The sequence below is a fragment of the Centropristis striata genome, chromosome 10, assembly GCF_030273125.1.
Source record: "Centropristis striata isolate RG_2023a ecotype Rhode Island chromosome 10, C.striata_1.0, whole genome shotgun sequence".
Taxonomy (NCBI): domain Eukaryota; kingdom Metazoa; phylum Chordata; class Actinopteri; order Perciformes; family Serranidae; genus Centropristis; species Centropristis striata.
In genome coordinates this window covers 30,314,031-30,341,692 of record NC_081526.1, presented here as the reverse complement: position 1 = coordinate 30,341,692, position 27,662 = coordinate 30,314,031, and the positions used below count along the sequence as shown (strand labels likewise).

Sequence of the window (27,662 nt, the reverse complement as noted above, 5' to 3'; positions counted from 1 at the left end):
TCCACACCTAATCTGTTTGGTTAAACTAACCCTGGTGCATTTGACTGATTAGTGCGGTTGGTTTTGGCTGGTGTGAAGCTGTAACTTAGTCCTGGTCTCAGTCCACTTTCAAGCAGACTCTGTGAGGCAAACAAATCCATCACATTTCATAATATAAGATTTTGGCATGATTTCATATGTTAAACTGCTAATAAATCCATCTGCTGATTGTGAAATCTGTTTAGAAATAGAGCCTGTCGTTGAGCTGTATGAGGCCATTTTTTTGCAAATTAGTTGGTAACCAACACATATATGTCAAATATTACATTACATTACATGTCATTTGACTGATGATACAAGCCTTATACCACAGGAAGCAGGTAGGTACATAACTTTTAAGAGCCAACTGTAACCGCCACAGGAGTGCTATATACACTGAAGAAGATTTTTTTTTTTTTTAATTAGGCGACCATGACTTAACCGAGATATTGTTGGAAGAGGTAGGTTTTCAGCCTGCTGCAGAACATGTACAGGTGCATCTCAACAAATTAGAATATCATAGGAAAATGTATTTATTAGTCCGTTTATTTAGTTTATTTAGAAAGTCAGTAATTCAATAAAAAAATGGAAATAACATATTATATAGATCCATTACACACAGAATGAAACATTTCATGTTTAATTTATTGAATTTCTTCTTGCTATAATGATTATGGCTTACATTGAAGAACTGTAATTCAGTGACTTCAAAAAAAGTTAATATTACAAAAGACCAATTTTAAAAAGTATGTTTAATATGGAAATGCTGGCCTCTGAAAAGTATATCCATCTATATCCACTCAGTACTTGGTTGGGGCTGTTTGACTTGGTTGGAGTCCTCAGCTGTTTGGCTGATGCAGAGCAGAGAGGACAGACAGGAGTGTAGGATTTGACCAGATCCTGGATGTAAGCAGGGCCTGAACCACTAGAAACAGAGTAGGCCAGCTAGAGTCTTGAAGCGTATCTACGCAGCCACTGATAACCAGTGGAGGGAGCGGAGGAGTGGTGTTGCGTGTGGAAATTTGACTAACCGAGCGGCTGCATTCTGGATGGGCTGCAGAGGTCCGATGGCTTTGGCAGACAGACCTGCCATGAGGGAGTTGCAGTAGTCCAGGCGTGAGATGACAAGCGCCTGGACAAGGACCTGAGCTGCCTTCTGGGTGAGAAACGGGCAGATTTTCCTGATGTAATGCATCAAGAATCTGCAGGATCTGGTGGTAGCGGTAATGTTTGCAGCGAGGGACAGTTGGTTGTCCAGAGTCACGCCAAGGTTTTTAGCCGTCGCGGTGGAGGCAACCACTGTGTTCTCGACAGTGATAAAGTGATAAAAACAGGTATTTTATTTTAATTATAGGTAAAAATCTGTTTAAAATTTCTGCAATCCCACAGTCAAAAGCCATGAACCTTTTATGTACAAGATGTTTCCTTTTCGTCCTGCCTTCTGTAGCAGCTGGGGTTAACTGTCTGGATCCAAGTTGCTACAGAGGCTAGCTAGGGTCGGGATGAAATCATGACATGACATCACCAAAATTGTCCAATCAACAAATTACCTGACAGTCTGTATAACGTCATATTTATTAGTTTGTTTGTTGCATTTCATGTCCTATTCCTGTTCACACTGACTTTTAAAAATGTATAATATACATTGTCTTAATTCCTCAAGCCTGACTGATTTTACTTTCCATTTTACAGCTGTCAAACTTTGATTCGGTTATGGATAACAATAGTCTTCATGCTCAGCTTCTACTTTTGTGTTGTTATCACAAGATGCTATGTTAAAGCTAATGGTTTCTGCTGAGTGATTTGTTTGCCTCTGTCACAGTGACAAATGTTATAGTGGTGTTTAAAAAAAATGCATATCAGATCATTTGTGGCACATTTTGCCTGGGCTTTATAGCAATAAGCTTTTTAGCAGTGATTGATATAAATCATCCATAAGCCTTATAATCTGCAAGCAAGACGTATTTACAACTATGCATCTCTAACTGGCTTAGCTTTGTGCAATCAGTTCTGCATGCTAACACAATTGTCTCATCAACTCGCAGTGCACCCAAACACCCTTGCATATTAATTCTGGCTATCAAAAGCAATCCCATACAGAGATTATACAATCAATGAGTATTGCATCTCAGTCAGTGGAGTAGATAAGATCCTGAGGCGGGGGGCCATGATAAGGACCATCAGTTATGGAAATGGGAAGTACAGTTAAGACACTGCTGACAAATGTCATAACTTGTTGCTTCAGAAAGCACCTGGAGATGAAAGGATGCTGTCACTGATGCTTAATGGGGGACCTGCTGTTGTTCAGCCTGTACTGGCACTGACCCTGAGCACACTAAGCCCCATGGACTGATCTACTTCAATTAGCTAATTGCTGTTGATGGTAATTTACTCTGCTGTGTCACTACAGAAGTACACTATGTTGATATGGGTAAGTGAGTAGGCCAAGCTCATTAAAAACTATGAATTGGACAATATGGCAATGTATGATGGGCCTCATTGATTGTATTTTTTGCAGCATTGTAACAGTCCATCACTGCACAGGTGAGACTTTTGTTGTTTTAAGTGTTGTCATTAGACTGTGGGTCCTGCATGGGTAACCTTATGTTGAATTGCCGCTGACCCGGTAAAGAAATGTTGGTAGTAATTCAGAGGTCTGGAACCAGGCCAGGACTCAGCCAGGCTGCATGCCACTCTGAACACTATCATCAAGACCCTGCTTCATATGACCTGGCTTTTACAATACAGGTGCATCTCAATAAATTAGAATATCATAGAAAAGTTAATTTATGTCAGTAATTCAATTAAAAAAGTGGAAATAAAACATTATATAGATCCATTACACACAGAATGAAACATTTAATTTAATTTATTTAAATTCCACTAATTATAATGACTATGGCTTACATTTAATGAAGACCTAAAAATCAGTGTCTCAAAAAAAAAATTACATTATAAAAGACCAATTTTGAAAAGTATGTTGAATATGGAAATGTCCACTGAAAAATATGTCCATCTACAGTCATGTAAAAAAATATTAGATCACCCTTGTTTTCTTTAATTTAGTTTAATTTAAGAGCTGATATCTGGCCATTTATCTAGCCATAGTTTTTTTTGATAATGATTTTAGTTATTATCAAGAAAACCATGGAAAATGGCTAGATATCAACTCTTAAATCAAACTCTTATGAGCTATTTTTGTTGTTATCTTAATTTTCCAAACAAATGTACCTTTAGTTCTACCAGGCATTAAAATTAACAAGAAAAAGAAGACAACAAGGGTCTAATTTATTTTTTCCATGACTGTATATGACTCAATACTTGGTTGGGGCTATTTGACTTGAACTACTGAAAATGGACTTTTCCATCATATTCTAATATTCTGAGATGCACCTGATAGACATCGATAGACCACATCTTAAACCAAGTGTAAATACCTGTTTCAAATGAGTGACCTCAAAGGCTAAAAGCCTGCAGTCAGGGCAAGAGGTGAGACTCTGTTATTGTAACTGCACAAATGGCAACAATTTCACGTCTTTCTTGAAGCCATTTATGGTGTTGCAGATGGCTGCACACACACAAAACAAGCTTAAGGGCCACTCAAGCTAGCTCAAAATTTGCAACATTTTCCAGTGAAATCCAATGCTGTGGGTTTTTTTTTTCCCTCATCAAGTTCAGCTTTGAACTGACATACAGATTTGTGTCATTTACTCTCAAGAGTTCTGACCTTGGAGGTAAAAGAGAGCCAGACAGTTTTAAAAAAAAAACTGGAGGAAGCTGTTGCAGCATATTACCTATACGTTACCATTTACTATTATGTGACTTTCATCTGTCTGAGGGTGTCTGAGGCTCCACAAAAGAGTTTACAGACATTTCAGACATTTTGAAAAAAATTGTGTGAACCTTTTGTCCCATTAATAACAGCCACACTAACACTGAGACCTTTTCCGCTCTTCAATAGCTCTTCATAAAATTAAATGTACAAATGAGGTGTCTAGTGACCTGACTGATCTGAATCCATATTGCCAGTGACTGAATCAGCAGATTGCAGCAGTGGAGCTGAACTCACTGCTGACTGAAAACCGCTCAGCTGTGACACACATATGCTACATTATCATTAAGTGCCTGTAAAAAAAAAAGAGCACAAACCAGTGTATACCATATAGGTACTGAAGAACATGTGAACAGTGATGCATTCACTTACTGTAAATACTTATCTATATTAACATGGTGATTCATTCACTTCCTGTTGTAAGTAGGGCTGGGTGACATATCAATATAAAAAATATATCGATATATTTTTAAATATAATACTGACTTAGACCATATCACATATATCGATAGAGTTAAAAAATATTCATTTTTATATAAATGCTGCCTTTACTAGGGTTTGTCCTATTTACTTATTTTGTCATTTTCGTTATTCTTTTCTCATATAAATATATTTATTTCAGGAAAAGATTGGCTTATTTTATTTCAGAGGCTATTTTTATTTAAGATATTTTTTTAATTTAAATGTGCACTTTATGGAGCTTTGATTTTTTTTTTTTTTTTAAGGTTCCCCTGTTGTTATACAGTATTTATGTTCACTTAAATAAACAGTTTCAATAAAACTACTTGTGACATGTCATATTTGTCTTTGACTTTGACTGAACATTTGCTCTCACTTTGCGATAAAAATATTGGGATACATATCGATATTCAGCCAAAATATATCTGGATATGACTTTTGGTCCATATCACCCAGCCCTAGTTGTAAGTATTGAAGTTTATTAGAACAGTGATGCATTACAATATTTTTTCCATTACATGCTAAAGTGCATTTGAATTAAGATTGGCTTTTGTCCATTCTGCACCTTTTGCATGAAATAAATTACAGAATGACTGAAAACTAACAGACTTAATATCATTAAGCACTTTTAAATCTAAACTGAGAGTAATTTAGGACAATTCTGTAACATGTATGTGTTTTTCATAATCTTTTTTTAAAATTTCATCATTTTTGCTTTTTTGTTTGTCCTCGTTTTGTTATTTCGTAACTGTTTTGTACTTGCTTCTGTGTATCTTTGTCAGGCCTCCCTTGAAAAAGAGGTTCCTTTTTTTTGGCATTTTTCATGCTTTTATTGAAAGTCATAGATGGAAAGGGGGAGACAGAGGGGAGGACATACGGCAAAGGGACCTCAGGCCGGATTCAAACCCGGGTCCACCACAGCAAGGACTCAGCCTTAATGGTACGTGCTCTACCAGTGTGAGCCTCCGGGACACCCCGAAAAAGAGGTTCTTAAATTCAATGGTATTTCCATGGTAAAATAAAGGTTATAATAAAAAAAAAAAACCTAACCTAACGTAGAAAAAATGAAATGCAGAAGGAGACTATGTAAATTTAAGTTAAACTGAGTGTAAAGATTTGAATAAGTATTGTATTTTGTAATCAACACCTCTAACATTGAATACAAACTCTCCTCCTGACCAACAAATCCCTTCACAACCTCGCCCCTCCATATCTCACTGACCTCCTCCACCCCTACACACCACCCCTGAAACCTCCTCTGGCAATGGTCTGCTCATCACCTCCCGCACCAAACTAAAAACTTTTGGGTCTCATGCCCTCAGCTCCGCAGCCCCGACCCTCTGGAGCTCTCTCCTGGATGAAACCCGAAATACTGCCTTTTCAAAAAACTTCTCAAGCCCCATCTCTTCACAAAGGCTTTTGGACTCACTTTAACCCCCTCAACTGCAGTGTTGCCAACTCCTCAGTATGGAAAGTAGCTATTGGCTGTCCTAAAAGTTGCTAAATGATGTCATCACCTAATTTGCATAATCTACCATGTGCATGTTATTGTAATGGACGCTGTAGGAGAGATGAATAATGTTATGGAAAAGACAAATAGTGAGTAAAAAAGACCCTAAATATGTTTTGAACTGCAAATGCACTGTCTTCTGTCACAACCCTCCTCATTTATTTGGCCTCGGGACCAGCAGAAGTGACCCAAAAGAGACACTCGGACTGTAAACTCGCCAGCAGCGACTTTGCACATGCGCGGTTTGCAGACCGGACGCCGAAGGGTTAACATCTTGTCTGGCTCTGACTGCAGCTGGGAGAGATTCCTGTGGGAGGATTGTGCAGCTTGTGAGTGCTTTGGGACGAGATAGGAGCTGCCAGCAGCCACCATGGCTCGTTAAGAAGAGTAAGAACGAGTCTCCAAAAGTCTCCAATAACGCCAGAAAAAGTCACTAGATTTGTCGCTAGGCGCTTTTTTGAAAAATAGTCGCTAGGGGGGTCTGAAAAGTTGCTAAATATAGCAACAAAGTCACTAAGTTGGCAACACTGCTCAACCATCATAAGTGACCAATTTTTAGTCATCCTACTGTATTGTATTGTATTATAAAGTGTCCTTGGGGTTCTTGAAAGGCGCTATATAAATTTAAGTTAATATTATTATTATTTTTATTATTTTCATTATTATATTATTGACAGTAAAGTGCACATAGTTCATTTCACCAATAAAAAAACAAAAAAAATAATAAAAAAACAAAACAAAGTAATGAGTATCCTACTATGACTGGTAAAAAAAGAAATAAAAAAAAAAAGACAGTAAAGTGAACAGCACCAAGAAAACAGAAATAATCTTATTTTGATTCTGACTTGTAGCCCTGTGAGTAATTCTTATGTGACAAAGCCTGGATATATTTGTCTGTGTCACATTGTGCTGTGACCAACTGGGTGTTGAGACAGAGGTAAAAAAAATCCTGCCAACTTTCGCATCTCTGTATACCTGTTGTTTGTGGTGTTTGTGTAAGATAGTCGGTTTCTGACGTTAACAAAGCGTCTGCTGAGAACATTTCAGACGCCATTAAATCTGACAAACACTTTGTATGAAGCACACTGACGTCCTTATACTCAGGTGTCTGTAAAATCTCTTCTCATTTTATTAAGTCACATTTTCTTTTGAACAAAACTTTGCAACTTCCTCAGGATTAAGCGGAACTTTGTAATAAGGTGTGAAACAAATCCGTCGAAGTCACCTTGTGACATGTAAACACCGAGGAGGGAAAATAGAGGCTCCTTGTACACCTTCTGCTTTTCTCTTCCTCCTTGCTCTTTTATCCATCTGGTGTTGTGGCAAGCCATCTCGTGGCTGCATGAGCTGCTTCTTTCAACCCTCAGAAGCCTTTCATCTCGCCTGGAAAAGTGAGTGCTCCCATGTTTATCCCTGATCCAAGGAGTATGAAGAGTCAGGGTACAGCACAGGGGTATAAGGGGAGGAGGATGCACAGCAGCAGACAAAGAGTTGGGTAGATCTGAAGGCAGTCTTTAACAAACAAAGGCCCCAGCTTACCGCATATCTGTGACATTAAGGATTAGCGGCTGAGAGACAGTGCTCTGCCTGCACTTGTTAATCTCTCCCCTCCCAACATCACTCACTCAACCTCATTCCCCCCTCCCTCCTCCTTCCCTCTCTCTCTCGCCAGACGCTTCTTCTGCCCCAACTTTAATTAGTTTTAGCGCGGATTGAAGGAAAAGTTGGTGCTTTCTTCAGGTGATAAAACAGTAACTGCCACTGAGCTTAGTCAGGGTTAACAGAGTCGAGGTCAAGTGTGGACTCCTGGGAGTTTTGATCAGACTGCAGAGAAAAGGACTGAGGAGGAAACCGAGAGAAAAGGAGGCTGGAGAGAGACTGGAAATTGGTTGTCTTCCATTTATGTCTGTATCATTCTGTTGCTATGGGACATATGGGATTAAAGACACCAGGCACATTTCTATCAGACATAATCACAAGACAAGAGGATCACTTTTCTGTAAAGATTTAAACTTTTTTTTTCAAACTAGAAAGTGAGGTTTAAATCATACGAAAAAAAATAACAGAAAAAATACAGAAAAAATTATTAGGCTATTTTGTTCTTCAATTTCTTAATTTAAGAGCTGATATCTAGCCATTTTCCATGGTTTTCTTGATAATAACCAAAATCATTATCAAGGGTGGTCTAATAATTTTTTCCATGACTGTACGCATAAAAACATCAAAGAATCAATGTGTTCGTATAGTCAAAATATGTTTAACTTATTGTTTCACTTTGAACGTCCTGTTCAACAAGATGAGTAATGTTTTTTTGATGAAATAGCCATCTGGACATAGCTCCCCTATTCATTAATTATGCAAAGGAGCACTAATCAGAAATAATGGGCTTCTTAATTACACTCCCAACAACAAAGCTAGAGCAGGTGACCAGAAGCAGCTTGGCACCTGGACATTCCACCACATGCAGTTTGCACGAACATACTGCAAATTGATATAATGAGGTTGACAAACTGTCAGCGATTAATGAATGGCACTGAAAATCGAGTTAATTGTCTCACAGGTGTCCTCGGGGTGCTGCGTTTCATCTTATCAATGTGTCACTTTCTTAGTAAAAACTGGCATTAGCCGAGCATCTCATTCAGATGGTACCCCATGCAGTGCAGCCATCGCACTTTTTTGTGTTGTATTAGCAGCAGTGTTTTTTGTTACCGCTGACTTGCCAGAACAGTCATTTAACAGGCGTTTAGCTAATGATAAACGGGTTCAGTCACGTGTGCCTTTTGTCTAACCTTAATTAATAAACTCACCATGCTTTGTATTCACAGATAATTGTGTATTGTTTGTACAATAGTCAATTAGTGTACTAGGCAGTTCTTCACTGGCAACAAACATATCAGCCCACCAACAACAACTAACAGCAATGTTAGTGTATGACTTTACATAAGTATATTATTAGGTCTCACAATTTCAATTCTAATACACAGTCATGGAAAAGTTTTCTTCAATTTCTTTTTCATTTTAATGCCTGCCCTGGATAAGCGGAAGAAAATGGATGGATGGATGGACAACTAAAGGTACATTTGTTTGGACAAACATAATGATAACAACAAAAATAGCTCATAAGAGTTTAATATAAGGGCTGATATCTAGACATTTCCCATGGTTTTCTGATAATGATTTTGGTTATTATCAAGAAAAACATGGAAATGGAAAAATGGTCTAATATTTTTTTCTATGACTGTAGGTCGATCAAAATGAGCTTTCAGTGTAAATGATCAAAATTAAAATTACTCTTTGAATTTTTTTTTTACCATATGGCCTTATTTTGGTACATTCCAGAGAGATATGGCAGTTATAGCACGCTTGATACCATGAAGCCTCTTTCCCTGATAGTTTAATAATGACAAACAGCTTCAGTGTTGGAAAAAAAAGTTTAAATCAAACATTGAATCCAAATGTGACCTTAAAATCAAAAGGTCAATCAAAATGTGACACCCCTAATAATAACTCATAGACTGGATCAATCAATCAATCAAACTTTATTAGTATAGAACTTTTCATACAAATTAGATGGAACACAAAGTGATTCCTACAATACCAAGCAACACACACACACACACACACACACACACACACACTACCTACCCACAAACCAAGCATTGAATGTATTAATGATTAAAAGTGGTAATAGGAACAACTTCCAATAACAATTACAAGCTTGAACAGTAAAAACATGAATTGCGGAAACACTATCTTAAATCTCAATAGATATCAACAATAGAAAACAATAAAACGTTAAATAGATAACTGGCATATTGCAATAACACATTGTAAAGCAGTTTATAATGACTAATAGGGTCAAGATTCATATAATACATCATAACACATCATTTTGCAAGAATCATAGTGTATTATGTTTCCCATATTTGTAATACATACAATATGTTTTATCATGCATTATAACCCCTGCTATAATGTTATGATATGACTATAGAGTTTGGGTAGGGGTGCAACTAAAGTGCATCATAAATATGTTCATAATACATTATAGACATGAAGTATTATGACACTTGACCTTATAACTCATTATAGAATGTTTTGTAATGTGCTAACGATTGCTGTTATAAAGCATTATGAATGTTTCTGAGTGCTACTATAATAACTATAATTTAACAGTACTATTAGCAGATTATATTCCCTAATGCATTTTAGAGAAAAAGGTTATGACAAAGTATTAGATATTTTCCTATATAAGCTTTACTGAGCAGTGGAATAGTCCATATTTGTATTTTTAAACCAGCCTCGTGCTATGCTATTCTCATTTTCAAAGTGTCTTGTTTGCGCCGCACAGGGAATGCCACATACACAACTTAACTGTAACAAATAACACTTGAGGTACTGCAGTTAATTAGGACTCATGTTTTAATGTTTGGCCCTGGGCATGGGTGGAGAGAGTGTTTTTGTGTTGATAGTATTAGAAGGACACAGTGGCCACTCTCATGCCTTCCCTCTGGAGACCTGTGCAGCCAAATGCTACTGTCTTGTGGAGTGGATGAGGTAATCCTTCAAATGCTGGCTGAAGATGAACCTGGCTCGATTTGAATTCACAGTGGACCTTAAATGAAGTTCACGCAGAGCTTACAAGGGAAGCATTGATAAGAAGGGATTTTGACAAGTGGTTAAACTCCGTAGAAAAATACATTTCCTTTCCAGAAACATCTTAAAAAAGGCTTTTCTCTCTCTCTCTCAATGCATGATGCAAACTGGGCTCATTTAACCTCAGAGAACTCATTACAACTGTTTTGTTTTAATCTAACAATTGTATTTTATGTTTACTTGTAGTTAAGAATTATCTAATAGTATACGTTTAGTTTACCCGTGTGAATGTCTTCTTGCATACGAACTCATTACTGCACTCCAGCTTTAAATGATCAACTCATTATGAACTCCTGACAATCTGATCATTTGACTCAGCTGTGTTGGAGCAGGAAGAGATCTAAATCATGTGTTGGGAAATGCTGGTCTAATGGTGAGTGCCAAAGCAGTTTAATGTGTACAAGCTGTATGCAGAGTTGCAGCAGGGCAGAAAGTTTTCTAGCATGTAGAGGACCCAGATAGTATTTTCTAACTAACTTTTAAGGGCTTCTGTTGTGGTAATTCATCCCTTTTTCTCCAAATATTTGCACCCAGTGACTGTCAGCTGTAGCTTTTATGAAGCAAACTGAACCAACTGTGACAATTGGAAATTAATAGTAAAAGAAAATGGGACATTGTCTTTACATTGGACATGACCCTTGATTAAATGATGTTAAATAATTAGTACAACTGTGGAGATATTTATACTTCTATTTCATTTGCTGTACAGCATACTATATATCTAAATATCTACTGTTTATTTTTCTATATTCTATATCTCTATCTTTTATAACCATGATACTATACTGTGTATATATTTTACATTTATGCACACACACACACACACACACACACACACACACACACACATAAATATAAATATATGTATTCATTGATGTTCACATTACTACATAAACCAACATGTTTAACATGTTAAAATATATTTTTCTGTAGTGTGCAATATCTGTTAAATACAAAATACTCTCAGGAAAAAACACACAAATATATGAATAATAAATGCCAATAGCAGCCATGTAAGTATTGTATGTTTGTAGCCTATATGTCTTTTGTTCTTTATTCTGTTCTAGTATCTATATGTCTATATATCTGTATCTTGAGGTGCTGTGATGTCTAAATTTCCCCACTGCGGGATAAAAAGTCTTATCTTATTAAATGACATTTCACGTATAACACAGTATACATTAAATTGCAAAATGTTATGCCAGATATGTTGGACTGAATGACTAAATATTATCGGATAGTTTAACACACTCATTCTAATCGAGTGAACACTACTAACTGAAACACACAAATAATTAATATATTTGCTGTCTCATAAAATTATTATTACTGTTATTGCAGTATCATTATTATTATGATTATTATTATGAATTAAGCTACAGTGACTTCCTTTCTTTTTCAATAGGAGATTATTAATGTATCATCATTCATACGTGTCAAATATAGAGCTAGATTTATTTTTAATGTATTTGTTAATGTCAAGAGAATACACCATTACAATTACATTTAGATTGTAAAATATGACCTTTAGCACATTTCTTATAGAGGGTATCAGTCTTATATCTAATATTGAATTACACTGTGTGCACATTGTTGCATGCATGTCAGCAAAGCGTTACTTTTTCACAGCTCACTGTCAGTAAATATTGGACTATTAGAGAGTTGCAAGCCTGCAAAGGTAGATCTTTTTAAAGCTTCCATTGGGTTGATTGGGTTTTGGGGTTGTGGGTACAGAAATTGCACAGGGTTGGCTTTTGGTTGCATGTATCTTTTCACTCCCTGGTGGCACCAGTGTGTAGTGAAAGCGAGAACCAATCTAAACACTGATGGTGTCACTGTTCCATAGCCATTACATGGAAATGAGCATTTACTTCATAATGATAAGTTAAAGACTTGCCACTTTAAGTTTAATGGTAAAACCTGTTTTGGCAAATGACAAAATTAGCTTATAAAGGACTTGGCCCAATCTAGAAGTTGAGTGAATCTACTTAGTTAGTGACCATCACCTGATATAAATGAATAACAGGTCTGCATTGTTCATGAGCTGTGGATGAGCTTGCGGTAGACTTGAAAGAGGTTGAAGGAGGGCAAGTTATCAAATTGATGATTCCTTTAGTGGTTTAAACAGCAGCGTCTGGGGTTATTCAAGTACCAGACCACCTCTAAATATGCTGTTTTAAGTAAAACACTTCTTATTACTACTAAAGGAGCATGAGCACGATGTGAAAGTTTAATTATATATTTTTTTCCATTACAGGGTCTTAGCTTCTGCATGAAGCACATGACCAGAATGAAATCATGGATGCACTCTGTCAATGGTGCAGAACTCACCTTTTTCTTCAAAAGCTTCAAGAGTGATTGATGCCCAAGACGGGCATTTTACTCAACATTTGCAAACAATATGCATTTATTGTGTGAAGTAAGTATTACAGAGATTGCCTTTCACATATTTTATGTTTATGGGAAAGAATCTAGTTCCTGATTCTCCTAAGACGATTTCTGGATAGGTCTTTTTGCATTCAGGGACAAAGCCATCCTATCAATCTGTGTCCCGCTGCCAGTGCACAGCTAATTGAGTGTCACTTTGAATATCACAGCTTGCTATCTGCTTAGAAGAAAACTCCAAGACAAGGAGGGAGTGCAGAATGGGGTGTCATTGTACCCTCGCATCATGCACATCATCAATCTTGATTTTAGAGCTTAAGGCTATGTGAAGGGAGCCTCTGACAGAGATTTCTAGTTTTTTTTTCTTTTTCCTTTGTTGTCCCAAGGTATGAGCTGCACTTCATGGTAAATAATCTTGGTTTAATCCCCTACACGCTGTGTGCAATGATATCTACAGAGACCAGTAATGAACAAGATTGCAATAAAAGATGAAAACCTCAGAGGTCTGAGGTGATTAGGTAAAATCATGACTCTTGTGTGTCGTGCCTCTTGATCTCCACTCACAGCCTGTGTGATTTCACTTGGGCTACATTAACATGTTATTGTTATATGTCTCACAGTGAATTCATTAACATTCACACGCTGCTCTCACATCATGGTTGATTTTCATCTAGATTAAGCATCTCTATACCCTGATCACAAATATAGCCCTGCACGAATGAATTATGTAGCAGGGAATTTTAATTACCCATGAAAGAAACATTAATGCTCTATGAATGCCTTGGCTGTGGAATGGATGCATATTTTCTTTTTTTTAAAGCAGTTTTTCAGAATTAATCAACCATCTTTGTCAACGTTATTTATAAATGCTCCAGTACAAGGCTCAACAAGCCTTTTTGACCATTTGTCAGACCTGGACTCAAACATGACTCAGACGCAGATGAATCACAGTTCAGGCAGATTTTATAACCAAACAGGCTATGAAAGTTATCTATGAATACAGAGGAAAAAAGCAAAAACCAAAACGGAAGAAAGACTACCAATAAACATGGAACCACTCCGAACAGGGAGGGAAGAAATAGCTAAACTAAGAAAAAATAAATAAACAAAAATGAAAAGACTCTATGAAAATTTTTCCTACAACAAAAATTCACTCCAAAGGAGGCTAACAAGGGCTATGAAACTAAACTAAACAACAACGCTTAACTATGAAAAAGTACAAACAAAAAAACACTTTCATCAAGGCAGAGAATAAAGACTTACAAAGAGCTAAAGGCAAAACAAGGACAGCATGTGGACTATGGCTGCGGTGCACGGCACAAACGAGACACTCTGACACAAGATAAAGGGAGACGCAGACTATTAAACACATGAGGGTAATGGGGAACAGGTGGACACAGTCATGAATCAGGGAAGACGGTCATTTACATCTACATTTACATTTAACAGACATCCAAAGCGACTTAGAGGAAGAATAAAAGCAAACAATCAAGGTATAGTGCAATAAGAGCTATTAGTGCATTAATAAGTGCTAGTGACAATTCTTAGTAGTAGAATAGAGTAGAATTGTCGCGTGGTGCTAGAAGAGAAAATGCTCTCTGAAGAGATGGGTCTTCAGGAGGTTTTTAAAGGTAGAGAGGGACGTCCCTGCTCTGGTTGGAACTGGTAGTGTGTTCCACCAACGGGGAACAAGAAATGCAAAGAGTCTGGATTGCCTTGGACCAACGGGGGGCAGAGCCAGGCGCCGTTCATTGGAAGAGCGCAGCGGTTGTGAGGTAGCATATGTCTGAATCAGGGCGTTAGGTAGGAGCAGTACCGGAGACAACTTTGTAAGCCAGCATTAGAGATTTGAATTTAATGCGGGCTACAACAGGTAGCCAGTGGAGCTCAATGAGCTGCGGTGTGACGTGTGACCTTTTTGGCTGGTTGTAGACCAGGCGGGCCGCCGCGTTCTGGATCATCTGAAGCGGTTTTATTGTGCAGGCTGGCAGGCCTGTCAGGAGGGTATTACAGTAGACTGGTGACACATGAGGAAGGGCAAGTGACCTGAAACAAGTGGAGAATTAATTAAACAGGAAGTAGTCAATTTTCACATTAAAACAAGACAAATACCCATGACAAGACAAAACCAGCAGTGTGACACCATTGAGCTGTTGATGATTTTATTATTCATTCATTTATTCATTATCCCTTACTGTTTATCCGCACAGCTGACACTGGGTGAGAGGCGGGGTTCACCCTGGACAGGTCTCCAGACTATCACAGGGCTGGCACATAGAGACAGACAACCATGCTCTCATTCACTCCTACGGGCAATTCAGAGTCACCAATTAAACCTAAGATGTATGTTTTTTGACTGTGGGATGAAGCTGGAGAACCCGGTGAGAACCCACGCTGACACGGGGAGAACATGCAACTTCAGACAGAAGAGCTGTAGGCCGGAGTTGAACCGGCGACCCTCTTGCTGTGAGGCAAGAGTGCTATCTACGACACTACCGTGTAGCCCCATTTTAATTATAATTGTTTTTTTAAATCATCTTTTTCCAGCTAAGTATGTATTTTTGGGATGGCAAATCATTTATTTTTTGGTGTATTATCTGGACAGCTTTCAGATCAAGTTAATTGAATGTTTCCTTGGGGAAATGCAGGGAAATTGATGGCTGACAGCTTTCCAGCATGTGTCTGCACTTACTCATATTTATCCAACATAGTGTGTTGCCAGATAATGTTGTGGAGTAATCCAACGAATTTGTTGCAACACAATCTGTTTTTATGCTGGAGCCCTCTGTGGTGGTACCTTCCGATACATAATAGCGGGGGCTTTATTGGATTGAGGGTGCAGCTTGCTTTCTCCTGCAGTGCCACAGTGTGGTCTGAACACGGCCTCAGATTAGCTCAATGATGCTGGGTGACAAAGGAAGATTGTTGTCTGATGTCTGTCTGAGCTTTTGAGCCTGAACACTCTAAACAAAAGTCTGCTTCAGAGGAAACACAGCTTTACGTGTCTGTCTGACTTTCTTTTCCTCTTCTATTCTCTGTGTTGTCCTGAGAAGCAGCAGTAAACTATCCTGAACAAGCCAATGTGGCTGAAGCTGTCAAAGAAGTGGATGTGGCTAATAAACAACAACCTGCTCACTAAAGTTGGTTAGTTGAAGTCTTGACATAAAGTAACTTACCGCTTTAAAATTGCACAAACAAGCAACACAATCTCTTCTAAGCAAATTAAGGCATGTTTCCACTGATTACTTTTTAAGTACTTTTTGGGAAGTGGCTGAGTGTTTTGGCTCCCCTCAGCCTCTGTTTCCATACAGGTACTTTTGTAGCAACTAACCAACGGTGTTCAAATGTGACAACAGACTGACGCAGCAAGCAGTGTTGCCAACTTATGGACTTTGACACTATTTTTAGCAGCTATTCAGACCCCTCTAGCGACTCTTTTTCTACAAAGGGACTAGCAACACATCTAGAGACTTTTTCTGGTGTTATTGGAGACTTTTGGAGGCTCCTACTCTTCTTAACGAGTATTGTAGTGGTATGAGGCACTGTTAGATTTTTGGTTTCACCCTGCCCTACTTGGCTCCCCAGCCAATCCCTGTTTGCACCGAGAGGATAAAAGTAGGACAGGTCCCCCCCCTCTGCCCTTTCGCTTCCTGCCTCTTCGGCCCGCCCCCTTCCGGGTCGTTGTCTCTGCTGCGCACCGCATAGCACAGGTAGGCACACCTTTAGCTCGCCGGTTTTTCACTTATAAAAGTATTATTTAACTAAAACATAATCTTGTCGTAGATCGGCATTACTGAGGCGGCCGTGGTGATGCATTTGGGCCGTTGCCTAGGTTGACCGGAGCATAGGTGAGTTGCTGTGAGCCACCGTTGCTAATTGTTTGTAGCCAGGTGCTAAGCCATCTCCGCTCCTCTCCCTCTAACAGCTGCTGGTCGCATGGTGTGTGGTGGCAGTCCTCCCCCGCTGCGCCGACCCTCTTCACCCCTCTCCCTCTTTGGTGGGGACGCAAACCGACCGGACTGGAAACCGGTATCTTGACCGTCACGGCCAAGTAAGAACAGTATAGAGTGATCTCGGCTATTTAGCCGCGGCTAACTGCTACTTTGCTGCTGCCTGCTACTTTGCTGCTGCCTGCTACTTTGCTGCTACCGCTACTTTGCTGCTACTTCGCCGGCTTGGTGTGGGGGTCCTGGCGGCCGTTCCCGGCCGACCTGTGTCTCTCGGCGGGCCCTGTTTCCTGCTGCTGCTGCTGCACGCAACGCAGTGTGGGTTTTGGGTGTGTGGCTCCGCTTGCACTGGACATTAAGAGTCCCGTTCGGAGACTCAGCCACCTGATCGGACTGTGTGTGTGCGTGGATGTTTGTGTGTTTTAATGTAATTAATCAAGGTGTGGTGTAATTCTGTTTATTTCTCTGGTTAACCTATTTTGATGATTTCTTATTATCTCAGTTGTTTGTTGTTTTGTTTGAATAACCTGTTTATTTTGGGGAGTTTGTTGAAATTATTTAATTTTCTTTTGGGAGGGAAATTTGCTTTGTAAATGGATTAATTGATTTAAGATTAACTGTTGAGTTTATCTCTGGCCGGAGACTCCTTAATTTTCTTTTTCATTAGTTTGGTTGATTTCTGATCAATTAAATTTACTATTCTTTAGCTTCTTATTTGATCATTCGTTAGCCATTTATGTTTTGGGATATTGTTTGTTTCTTTGATGGTGCCCCCCTGTTAACTGTGTTTTTATTATTTTCCTAGAGTTGGAGGCCGACGGTGATGGTGGTGGTGGTTCCTCCTGGGTGGTGGTGGTCCCCTGTGTGCGTGTGATTCCCATTCAAGATTATTTTGTGTGCACTTCACGTTTTGCTGTGTGAATGGGGTGTTCCCCTCTTTTTTGGACGTCACTTCCCTTTTGTTGACCCCTCCTCCAGCCGGTAAGCCTCAGCTCGCACCCCCTTCTACAGTTGGGCTCGCTTCATATTTATTTCTTTCATTATCCCAGACCTTGTGATTAGTTTTTTTAACAATAAAGTTTTGTATGACATTTTGAACTCCGTCTCCTAACCTCCCTGTCTTGAACGAACCTGTGTCCTTTTACAATAGTTGATAATTGACCTTTCCTACGGGTCCTTGGGCCCTAACCCAAGGTGGCGTTGTCGGTAATATAGGAGAAAAAAAATCATTTGAGAGATAACTTAGTAAATCACCCCTAGTGCCGCCACAAACTTGGCGTTGGTCGGCAGGATCAAATCAGTGGAGGTGGAGACGTGTGTTCTGTTCCTTTTCTGTTATTTTGTTTTCAGATTGTTAGTGTGAGTGTGAATGTACAGCAGTTTAAAGCGAACCAGCAGTGAATTTATTGTATTTTTGTAGCCGTAGCATCAGTATTCACAGCTAAGTTGTAACTTAAAAAAAATAAAAATAAAAAAAAAATAAAAAATAAAAAATATGGAGGGAGAGCTACAAGAGTTGAGGGATTTGGTGGCACAGTTGAGGGCAGAGAATGACAGGTTGCAGCAGGAGCAGGCTACAGCCGTGCCTGGTCCTAGTGTTGCATCCTCCATTCCTGCAGAACCTCTCCCAGCACCGTCCACTTCTACCGCTCGTGTAACAGAGCGTCTGGTCCTCATACCCCGAGATAGGAAGTGCCCAGTGTTTAGGGGTAAGTTAGGCATAGGTCTAGAGGAGTGGATTGAGGAGGCTCAAGCCTGCATGAGGGCTCGCCACCTGTCCACTTTCGATCAATCGTTCTTTCTGTTTGACCATTTAGAGGGAGAGGCACGTGAAGAAATAAAATATCGCCCGGCCACCGATAGAAGTGATCCAGCTAAAATTATTGCGGTTTTGCGAGAACTATATGGCTGCTCCGATTCGTATGTTGCTCTACAGGAGGCGTTCTTTTCACGGCGACAGCAAGATGGAGAGTCTCTTCAAGAGTTCTCCCTCGCATTAATGAATTTGATGTCTGCTGTGAAACAAAGTGCTCCCAGTGAGATGCCAAATGCGGATGTTTTGTTGCGTGATCAGTTTATTGAAAATGTTATCGATGGTTCTCTCCGCCGCGAACTAAAACAACTCACACGCAGGCAGCCTACCGTCTCTTTGCTGGATGCTAGGGCAGAGGCAATTAGGTGGGAGCGAGAGGGATTGCCAGGAGGTGTGCGGGGCCGAAGCCACTCAGTTCCTACAGTGATGGGTTTGCAGTGTGGTGTTAAGAGTGCTCTTTCTGTTGTCAGTCCACCCCAGACTTCAGAGTTGCAGGAGGTGAAACACATGCTGAAGCTCCAACAGGAACAGCTTAACAGTCTCACAGAAACTCTTGCTCGGCTGCAGATCAATCCACAGCGTAACCTTCCTTCTTATCGTGGTCCAGTAATCTGCAGACGGTGTCAGCAGCCTGGCCATTTTGCTAGGGAGTGCAGAGGGGAGCGTGCCCCTCCTCCATCTTCAGTGTCTGCTTCTATGGGGCCAGCCTCTCGGCGGGACCCAGCTCCGCATTCGGGAAACTAGCGCCCGTCGAACTGCAGAGCCAAAGTTCGAGGGGAGCCGTCACTGGCTCACCAGCTATATTTAGGGATGGGGAGGAGACCGGTAAATTAATCAGTGCTTGTCCACACATGGATGTGGTTATGGGGGGAGTAACAGTTCCTTGTTTAGTGGACACTGGGTCCATGGTGTCCACTGTCAGAGAAAGCTTCTTCCATCAGCACTTTGAGACTTGGGACTCAGAGAGACTTAAGTCTTGCCATTGGCTTCGGCTTCAAGCGGCCAATGGCTTGCCCATCCCATACCTGGGCTACTTGGAGTTGGATGTCGAGCTCTGTGGTAGGATTTTGCCAGGGTGTGGGCTACTGGTCGTCAAGGACCCTCCAGCTGATTCATCTCCTCCTGTCCCGGGTGTTTTAGGGATGAACATCTTGCGGAGATGCTATAGCACCTTGTTTGGGCAACATGGCTCTGCACTGTTCGATCTGCCCACTGTCGCCGAAGCACCAAAATCTGTGGTGCAGGCATTGCAGAGATGCCATCAAGCATCTCTGACTTCTCCTTCAGATGTCATTGGCAAGGTCAAGCTGCGAGGCAAGAAAGCTTGCCGTATCTTTGGTGGCACCATGCAGCTAGTTCCAGCCACCTGTTCCAACCAGCCATCTGGGGCTGGTGTACTCTTTGAGCCCTCAGATCAGGGCCTCCCTGCCGGTCTGCTGGCATCCCCAGCATTGGTTCGAGTCGAGGGAGGTACTGTGTATATACCTGTGGTCAATGTGGGCACGTCTGATGTGCTGCTTTACCCCCGCACAGAGATTGGTGCTCTGCGCGAGGTTTGTGTGGTGAGCTTACCTTCTGGGGTTCAGGAGGTTCCACCTTACCTGGCCAGTGTTGCATCACAGGCCGTGACTCCTACGCTACCAGACCAAATAGACGCCGTTAACCTGTCTGCTTTGTCAGCCGAAGAGCAGAAGGAAGCTCGGCTTCTTCTTTGGAAACATGCCTCTGTTTTCTCTTCGCACGACAGTGACCTGGGTTGCACCAACCTGATTACGCATGAGATCCCGCTGCTTGACGACACTCCCATCCGTCAGCGCTACCGGCGTATTCCACCTTCGGAATACGAAGTGGTCAAAGAGCATATCAATCAGTTGTTGGGTGCGCAGGTCATCCGGGAGAGTTGCAGCCCGTTTGCTTCCCCAATTGTGCTAGTTAAAAAGAAGGACGGAAGTCTGCGCTTGTGCGTAGACTACCGGCAGCTGAACAGCAGGACCCGAAAAGACGCGTTCCCTCTCCCTCGGATTGAGGAATCGCTCGATGCACTCACTGGAGCCCGCTGGTTTTCCACAATGGACTTAGCCAGCGGGTACAATCAGGTCCCGGTGGCGGAGGCCGACCGACCTAAGACTGCCTTTTGCACTCCTTTTGGACTTTTCGAATGGAACCGCATGCCTTTCGGGTTGTGTAATGCACCAAGCACGTTCCAGCGACTCATGCAACGGGTCTTTGGGGACCAGCAATGTCAGTCGCTGCTTTTGTATTTAGATGACATCGTGGTCTTTTCCTCCACCTTTCAACAACACCTTGAGAGGCTGGAAGTGGTGCTGCAGCGGTTAAGGCATGAGGGTCTGAAGGCAAAGCTGTCCAAGTGCTCGTTCTTTCAGCCAGAGGTGCGTTATTTGGGCCACATCATCTCGGCCGAAGGCGTTTCCACCGACCCCAGTAAGATCGAAGCAGTAGCTGACTGGAAGCCTCCCACTACCATCTTGGAGCTGCGTTCCTTTCTTGGATTCGCAAGCTATTATCGGCGCTTTGTGGAGGGCTTCGCCAAGTTAGCTGCCCCTCTACACCGCCTTGTGGCCGAGTTGGTGGCGTCCAAGTCTAGACGGCCTGAGCGGCAAGTTGTCGAAAAATGGACGAGCGAACATCGGCAGAGTTTTGAGGCTTTAAAATCCAAGCTTACCTCTGCACCCGTCCTGGCTTACGCTGACTTCTCCCTTCCCTTCGTCCTGGAGGTTGACGCAAGCCATGGAGGCTTAGGCGCTGTGCTCTCGCAAGAGCAGGGAGGAAAAGTTCGGCCCATAGCCTTTGCCAGCCGGAGTCTGAGGCCAACTGAACGCAACCCAGCCAATTATAGCTCCATGAAGCTCGAGTTTCTGGCGCTGAAATGGGCCATGTCAGATAAATTTCGTGAGTACTTACTGGGTCATAAATGTATTGTCTTCACAGACAATAATCCACTTAGCCACTTGTCCTCGGCTAAGCTTGGAGCCCTCGAGCAGCGTTGGGCAGCCCAACTTGCGTCATTCGAGTTTGAGATCCGTTATCGCTCTGGCAAGAGTAACACTAATGCGGACGCTCTGTCTCGTTTGCATCCACCCAGAGCCGTGGATCCAGAAATACTCATCTCTGGTACACAGCTCCCACCGCCTTTAAAACAAGCTCTCCAGGCCCGAGAGCCTGCAGCCTATCAGGCTGCTGTCCAGGCTTTTCCTCAGTACCTGCCTGTAGACATGGGAGAACTTCAGCGAGCCGACCCTGTGATTCCGGAAGTCCTTGTGTTTTGGCAACAGAAACGGTACCCGAGCCACGAGGAGCGCAGGCGGTTGTCTCCACCAGCTCTGGTGCTCCTCAAGCAGTGGGGGCGTTTGATCGAGCAGGCTGGAGTGGTGTACCGGCAAGTCTCCCGCTCCGATGGGGGAGAAGCGGTGCTCCAGGTGCTTGTGCCAGCTGCTTTAAAGGACAAAGTCCTCACGGAGGTCCATCAAAATCACGGCCACCAGGGGGTGGGCCGGACTTTGGAATTGCTCAGGCAGCGGTGCTATTGGCCGGGGATGTCCTCAGACGTGAGACGTTGGTGTCAGACTTGTGAGCGGTGCCAAGTGGCTAAGGATTCCGGGCCACCAGTTCGTGCCTTTATGGGGCATTTACTTGCCTCAGAGCCTAACGAAATCCTGGCGATGGATTTCACCCTGCTTGAACCAACCCATAATGGGCTTGAGAACGTCCTTGTGATGACAGACATTTTCAGTAAATACACGCTTGCCATTCCCACTCGTGACCAGCGTGCCTCTACAGTGGCACAGGTGCTCGTCACGGAGTGGTTTTCGAAGTTTGGTGTCCCTACACGCATTCATTCTGATCAGGGTCGCAATTTCGAAAGTGCACTCATTCAGCAGCTGTGTGGCCTCTACAACATTGAAAAATCCCGCACCACACCGTACCATCCTGCAGGTAACGGTCAGTGTGAGCGTTTCAATCGCACTCTGCATGATTTGCTGCGCACTTTGCCTCCCTCTCGAAAGCGCGAATGGCACTCTTGCCTACCTCAGATATTGTATGCTTACAATACTACACCGCATCAATCCACTGGGGAATCTCCATTCTTTCTCATGTTTGGTCGTGAGGCAAGGCTTCCCGTTGACTTCCTGCTGGGAAGGGTGCAGGATCCTGTTGATGGGACGATAAGTGACTGGGTCCGGGAGCATCAGACCCGGCTACACTTGGCTTTTGAAGGCGTCCAGGACAGGTTGAGGGAGGCAGCCCAACGTGGGAAGGAAAACCATGATCAGTCTGTCCGGTCAGAGCCGCTCATGGTGGGTCAGCCAGTTTGGCTAAAGGAGTTTGGCTGGAAGGGACGTCATAAGATCCAGGACAGGTGGAATCCAGTGGTGTATCGGGTGGTTAAAGCTCCCCACGGCAATGGTGCGGTGTATACAGTTGCACCAGAGGATGACCTTGCTAAGGTCAAACGGGTTCATCGCACACTGCTTAAAGCCATAGTCGGGATGGCTGCTTCAGGTGACCACCCTGTAACTCTTTCTGTCCCCCTTGACCAACCCGCAGCGTCTGAGAGCTCATCTGATGATGAGGACTTGATGGCTGTGGTAAGGGACACCCCTCTCCTGCCAGCGGGTCATCCGGCTGGAGAAGTCCAACCTACCTCTGCGCCGGTGATACATGTTGCCTCGACAGTTCCGTTACCCTCTGCACTCCCTGTCCACCCGACAGTGCAGCCACCTATCGGTACCGTTCCCTTACTCACCCCTTCAGGGAGTGATGAAGTTGTTAGGCGACGGACAGCCCGACCTACCGCTGGCCAACACTCAAATCTCCATCATTTACCCAGGCCTGCCAGTGAGGTGGCTCAGGCTGGGCCCTCAGCTGCTCTGTCAAATTCTGTGTCTGCTTTCTTTAGACCATGGTCTTAGAGTTAAGGTATTTCAAGTGCATCGTCGGGTCGACGATGAAAATGGGGGGGATGGATTGTAGTGGTATGAGGCACTGTTAGATTTTTGGTTTCACCCTGCCCTACTTGGCTCCCCAGCCAATCCCTGTTTGCACCGAGAGGATAAAAGTAGGACAGGTCCCCCCCCTCTGCCCTTTCGCTTCCTGCCTCTTCGGCCCGCCCCCTTCCGGGTCGTTGTCTCTGCTGCGCACCGCATAGCACAGGTAGGCACACCTTTAGCTCGCCGGGTTTTCACTTATAAAAGTATTATTTAACTAAAACATAATCTTGTCGTAGATCGGCATTACTGAGGCGGCCGTGGTGATGCATTTGGGCCGTTGCCTAGGTTGACCGGAGCATAGGTGAGTTGCTGTGAGCCACCGTTGCTAATTGTTTGTAGCCAGGTGCTAAGCCATCTCCGCTCCTCTCCCTCTAAATGGCTGCTGGTCGCATGGTGTGTGGTGGCAGTCCTCCCCCGCTGCGCCGACCCTCTTCACCCCTCTCCCTCTTTGGTGGGGACGCAAACCGACCGGACTGGAAACCGGTATCTTGACCGTCACGGCCAAGTAAGAACAGTATAGAGTGATCTCGGCTATTTAGCCGCGGCTAACTGCTACTTTGCTGCTGCCTGCTACTTTGCTGCTGCCTGCTACTTTGCTGCTACCGCTACTTTGCTGCTACTTCGCCGGCTTGGTGTGGGGGTCCTGGCGGCCGTTCCCGGCCGACCTGTGTCTCTCGGCGGGCCCTGTTTCCTGCTGCTGCTGCTGCACGCAACGCAGTGTGGGTTTTGGGTGTGTGGCTCCGCTTGCACTGGACATTAAGAGTCCCGTTCGGAGACTCAGCCACCTGATCGGACTGTGTGTGTGCGTGGATGTTTGTGTGTTTTAATGTAATTAATCAAGGTGTGGTGTAATTCTGTTTATTTCTCTGGTTAACCTATTTTGATGATTTCTTATTATCTCAGTTGTTTGTTGTTTTGTTTGAATAACCTGTTTATTTTGGGGAGTTTGTTGAAATTATTTAATTTTCTTTTGGGAGGGAAATTTGCTTTGTAAATGGATTAATTGATTTAAGATTAACTGTTGAGTTTATCTCTGGCCGGAGACTCCTTAATTTTCTTTTTCATTAGTTTGGTTGATTTCTGATCAATTAAATTTACTATTCTTTAGCTTCTTATTTGATCATTCTTTAGCCATTTATGTTTTGGGATATTGTTTGTTTCTTTGATGGTGCCCCCCTGTTAACTGTGTTTTTATTATTTTCCTAGAGTTGGAGGCCGACGGTGATGGTGGTGGTGGTTCCTCCTGGGTGGTGGTGGTCCCCTGTGTGCGTGTGATTCCCATTCAAGATTATTTTGTGTGCACTTCACGTTTTGCTGTGTGAATGGGGTGTTCCCCTCTTTTTTGGACGTCACTTCCCTTTTGTTGACCCCTCCTCCAGCCGGTAAGCCTCAGCTCGCACCCCCTTCTACAGTTGGGCTCGCTTCATATTTATTTCTTTCATTATCCCAGACCTTGTGATTAGTTTTTTTAACAATAAAGTTTTGTATGACATTTTGAACTCCGTCTCCTAACCTCCCTGTCTTGAACGAACCTGTGTCCTTTTACAATAGTTGATAATTGACCTTTCCTACGGGTCCTTGGGCCCTAACCCAAGGTGGCGTTGTCGGTAATATAGGAGAAAAAAAATCATTTGAGAGATAACTTAGTAAATCACCCCTAGTGCCGCCACAGTATCAAGCGTCTTCCCAAAGCACTCACAAGCGGCCCAGTCCTCCCGCAGCAGTCTCTACCAGCTGCAGTCAGAGCAGGAGCTTTTAACCCCTCAGCGTCCAGTTTGCACCAGTTAGCAAAAGAATCATGCATGTACAAAGTCGCCGCCTCAACCGTATCCAATCAGCGTCGACTAGCTAGTAGTGGCTCATTAGCGGCTCAGAAAAATACCTACCCGAGTCAGATACTTTATGAGCCACTACCTGAGCTGCTAAGCAGTGAAGTTGGGCGGATCCTCTCTCCCAAACCACACCCATAGCAGTTCATTAGAGGGAAAATAACTTAATGGAAACGCACCTTTAGTGAAAGTTGCCAGATAGTCCAAAGTCCATCTTTAATACTCAATATGAGTTTTTATTAAAATTGCTATTGTTTAATGCATTACAAAACCTAAAGCACAATAAAAGTTGTGGGCTAAATTTTAAAGATACAGTGAAGAAAAATATGAAATTATAAGAGCTTAAGAATCCATACCATTGATACCAACCATGTCATGATATCTTGCGAAGGGGGACAAACAACAGTCTAAAGTTAGGCTAAATATTGGATAGGAAAAACTGGCACCATTTTCAAAGCGGTCCCTTGACCTTTAAACTCAAAATCTCTTAATAAAGATGGGTTCTATGGGTACCCACCAGTCTCCCATTCACAGACGCATAACCATTATTATAACCTACTAACCTACTTCTGAACACATACAAAGCCATCAATCATGATTCATAACAGGAACTTGTTCAATTCATTATTGTATTTAATTGACAATAATTCCCTTCAAATAGATTGACAATTGAAAGTTTCTCAGCATACACCTGGTTTGTCCAGCAATACCGTGACTGGATTTAGGAACTTATATATATATTTATATTTTTTAAGTTTATCTGATGAATATTAATGTTTGTTCATCACCTGGCATTTAGTGGAACTGGCCCCCGGGATAGAAGGTTAAGTATCTCTGTTCATGATGTAAATTCAAAGCTATATTAACCCATGGGTTGTATGATGCAGGTGTGGTAATTTGCATTTATAAGCTTATAGACTGTTGCATTTACAATATCAATCAGAAAATCACGGAAACTGTCAAGGAAGTAACCTTTGAATTATGCAAGATTAATTGGTATCCATGGTAACCTGTCAGGACCAGAGCATCATGAGGAAAAAAAGAAGTAAAAAGTGACACAGCTTTACGCAACAACCCCCCCTTTCCTTTCCCCTTTTAAATGTTTTTTGATTTTATTTTGAATGTTGATCTGTATTGGCAGCAAAATCTTGTTATACTTTTTTATATTAGGCCTATACTGTCTAAGACCTTTTTCGTTTCCTGCTTCAACCTTCAGCCTCCCTGCCAATTTTGTCAAAAGTAAAGCTGTGCAAAGTTGAGAATTCACCCTTCGGTTTCCCAGCCTGTGTTATCAAAGCAAAGTCATGAAATTCAGCCTCCAACTTTTGATTCCCAACAGACACAGACAGAGGCTCTCTAGACACAAGGTTGTGAATCTACAGACAAAACACAGTGTTTTTGGACATCTGCTATGGCTGAGAATATGTTTATAAGTACCTTCATCTGAACTTCATTCTGTATCTTTTACAGCCTGCTAAGCTGGGAGATCTGCATTTGCAAATGGGAACCCTGTTTATTGCAATAAAACTCAGAAACGACAGATGCAATCTTACGATTCATGTTTTATATTCATTCAAGAGGAGCTAAGACAACAGATCGTAGAAGCAAAGACACAGATGGAACTTAATTAACATCAATGATGTCTTGGTTCCATTAAGGTGTTTCGCCACGTCAGTTTGGATCTGAGACAGACATTAAAAGCTTTTAACAGACAAAACACAAGTTAAATTTTATTGTGAAGTAGTCGTGTGTTTGTCAGTGAGATTGACAATGACCGTGATCATTAATTAAAAAAGCTTCTACAAAAAAAGACAATGGTAATTTTTGAATTTTTTTGACAGATTGCTCTTTTCTGACTCAAGCTCCGTTGAAAAATGTCAATTATTGCCTGACTACTTTATCAAATCTCTGTTTGCTTTGCAGCAATCTAACAGGACCAATAACATTAATGTGAATTATAAATTGAGGATTTTTTTTTAAGGGTAATGAAATCAAGTTGTGAAACACTGTCTTTTTATTGATCTGTTTACTTCCTTCTGGCATGTTGTCCTCCATTGTACACCATTTTGTTCATTAAAAAAGATTGATGAGGAAAAGCTCTTCAATCTGAGGAGCTAACGTAAACTAGCTAACTCGTTAGCTTCGTTGCTATAACAGAACAAGCCCACAGTTTATTCAAAAGGCATATTTTCACCATAGATTCC

The 27,662-nt window shown here is 42.0% G+C and overlaps 1 long non-coding RNA gene across 1 annotated transcript; it reads left to right on the top strand.

The window, feature by feature from the left end:
• The first annotated feature begins 10,782 nt into the window (after window positions 1-10,782).
• Window positions 10,783-27,250, top strand: LOC131979625 (uncharacterized). The gene is made up of 3 exons (XR_009395077.1): window positions 10,783-10,848; window positions 12,733-12,894; window positions 26,929-27,250. It is a non-coding gene; the product is annotated as an uncharacterized LOC131979625 (long non-coding RNA).
• The last annotated feature ends 412 nt before the right edge of the window (window positions 27,251-27,662 follow it).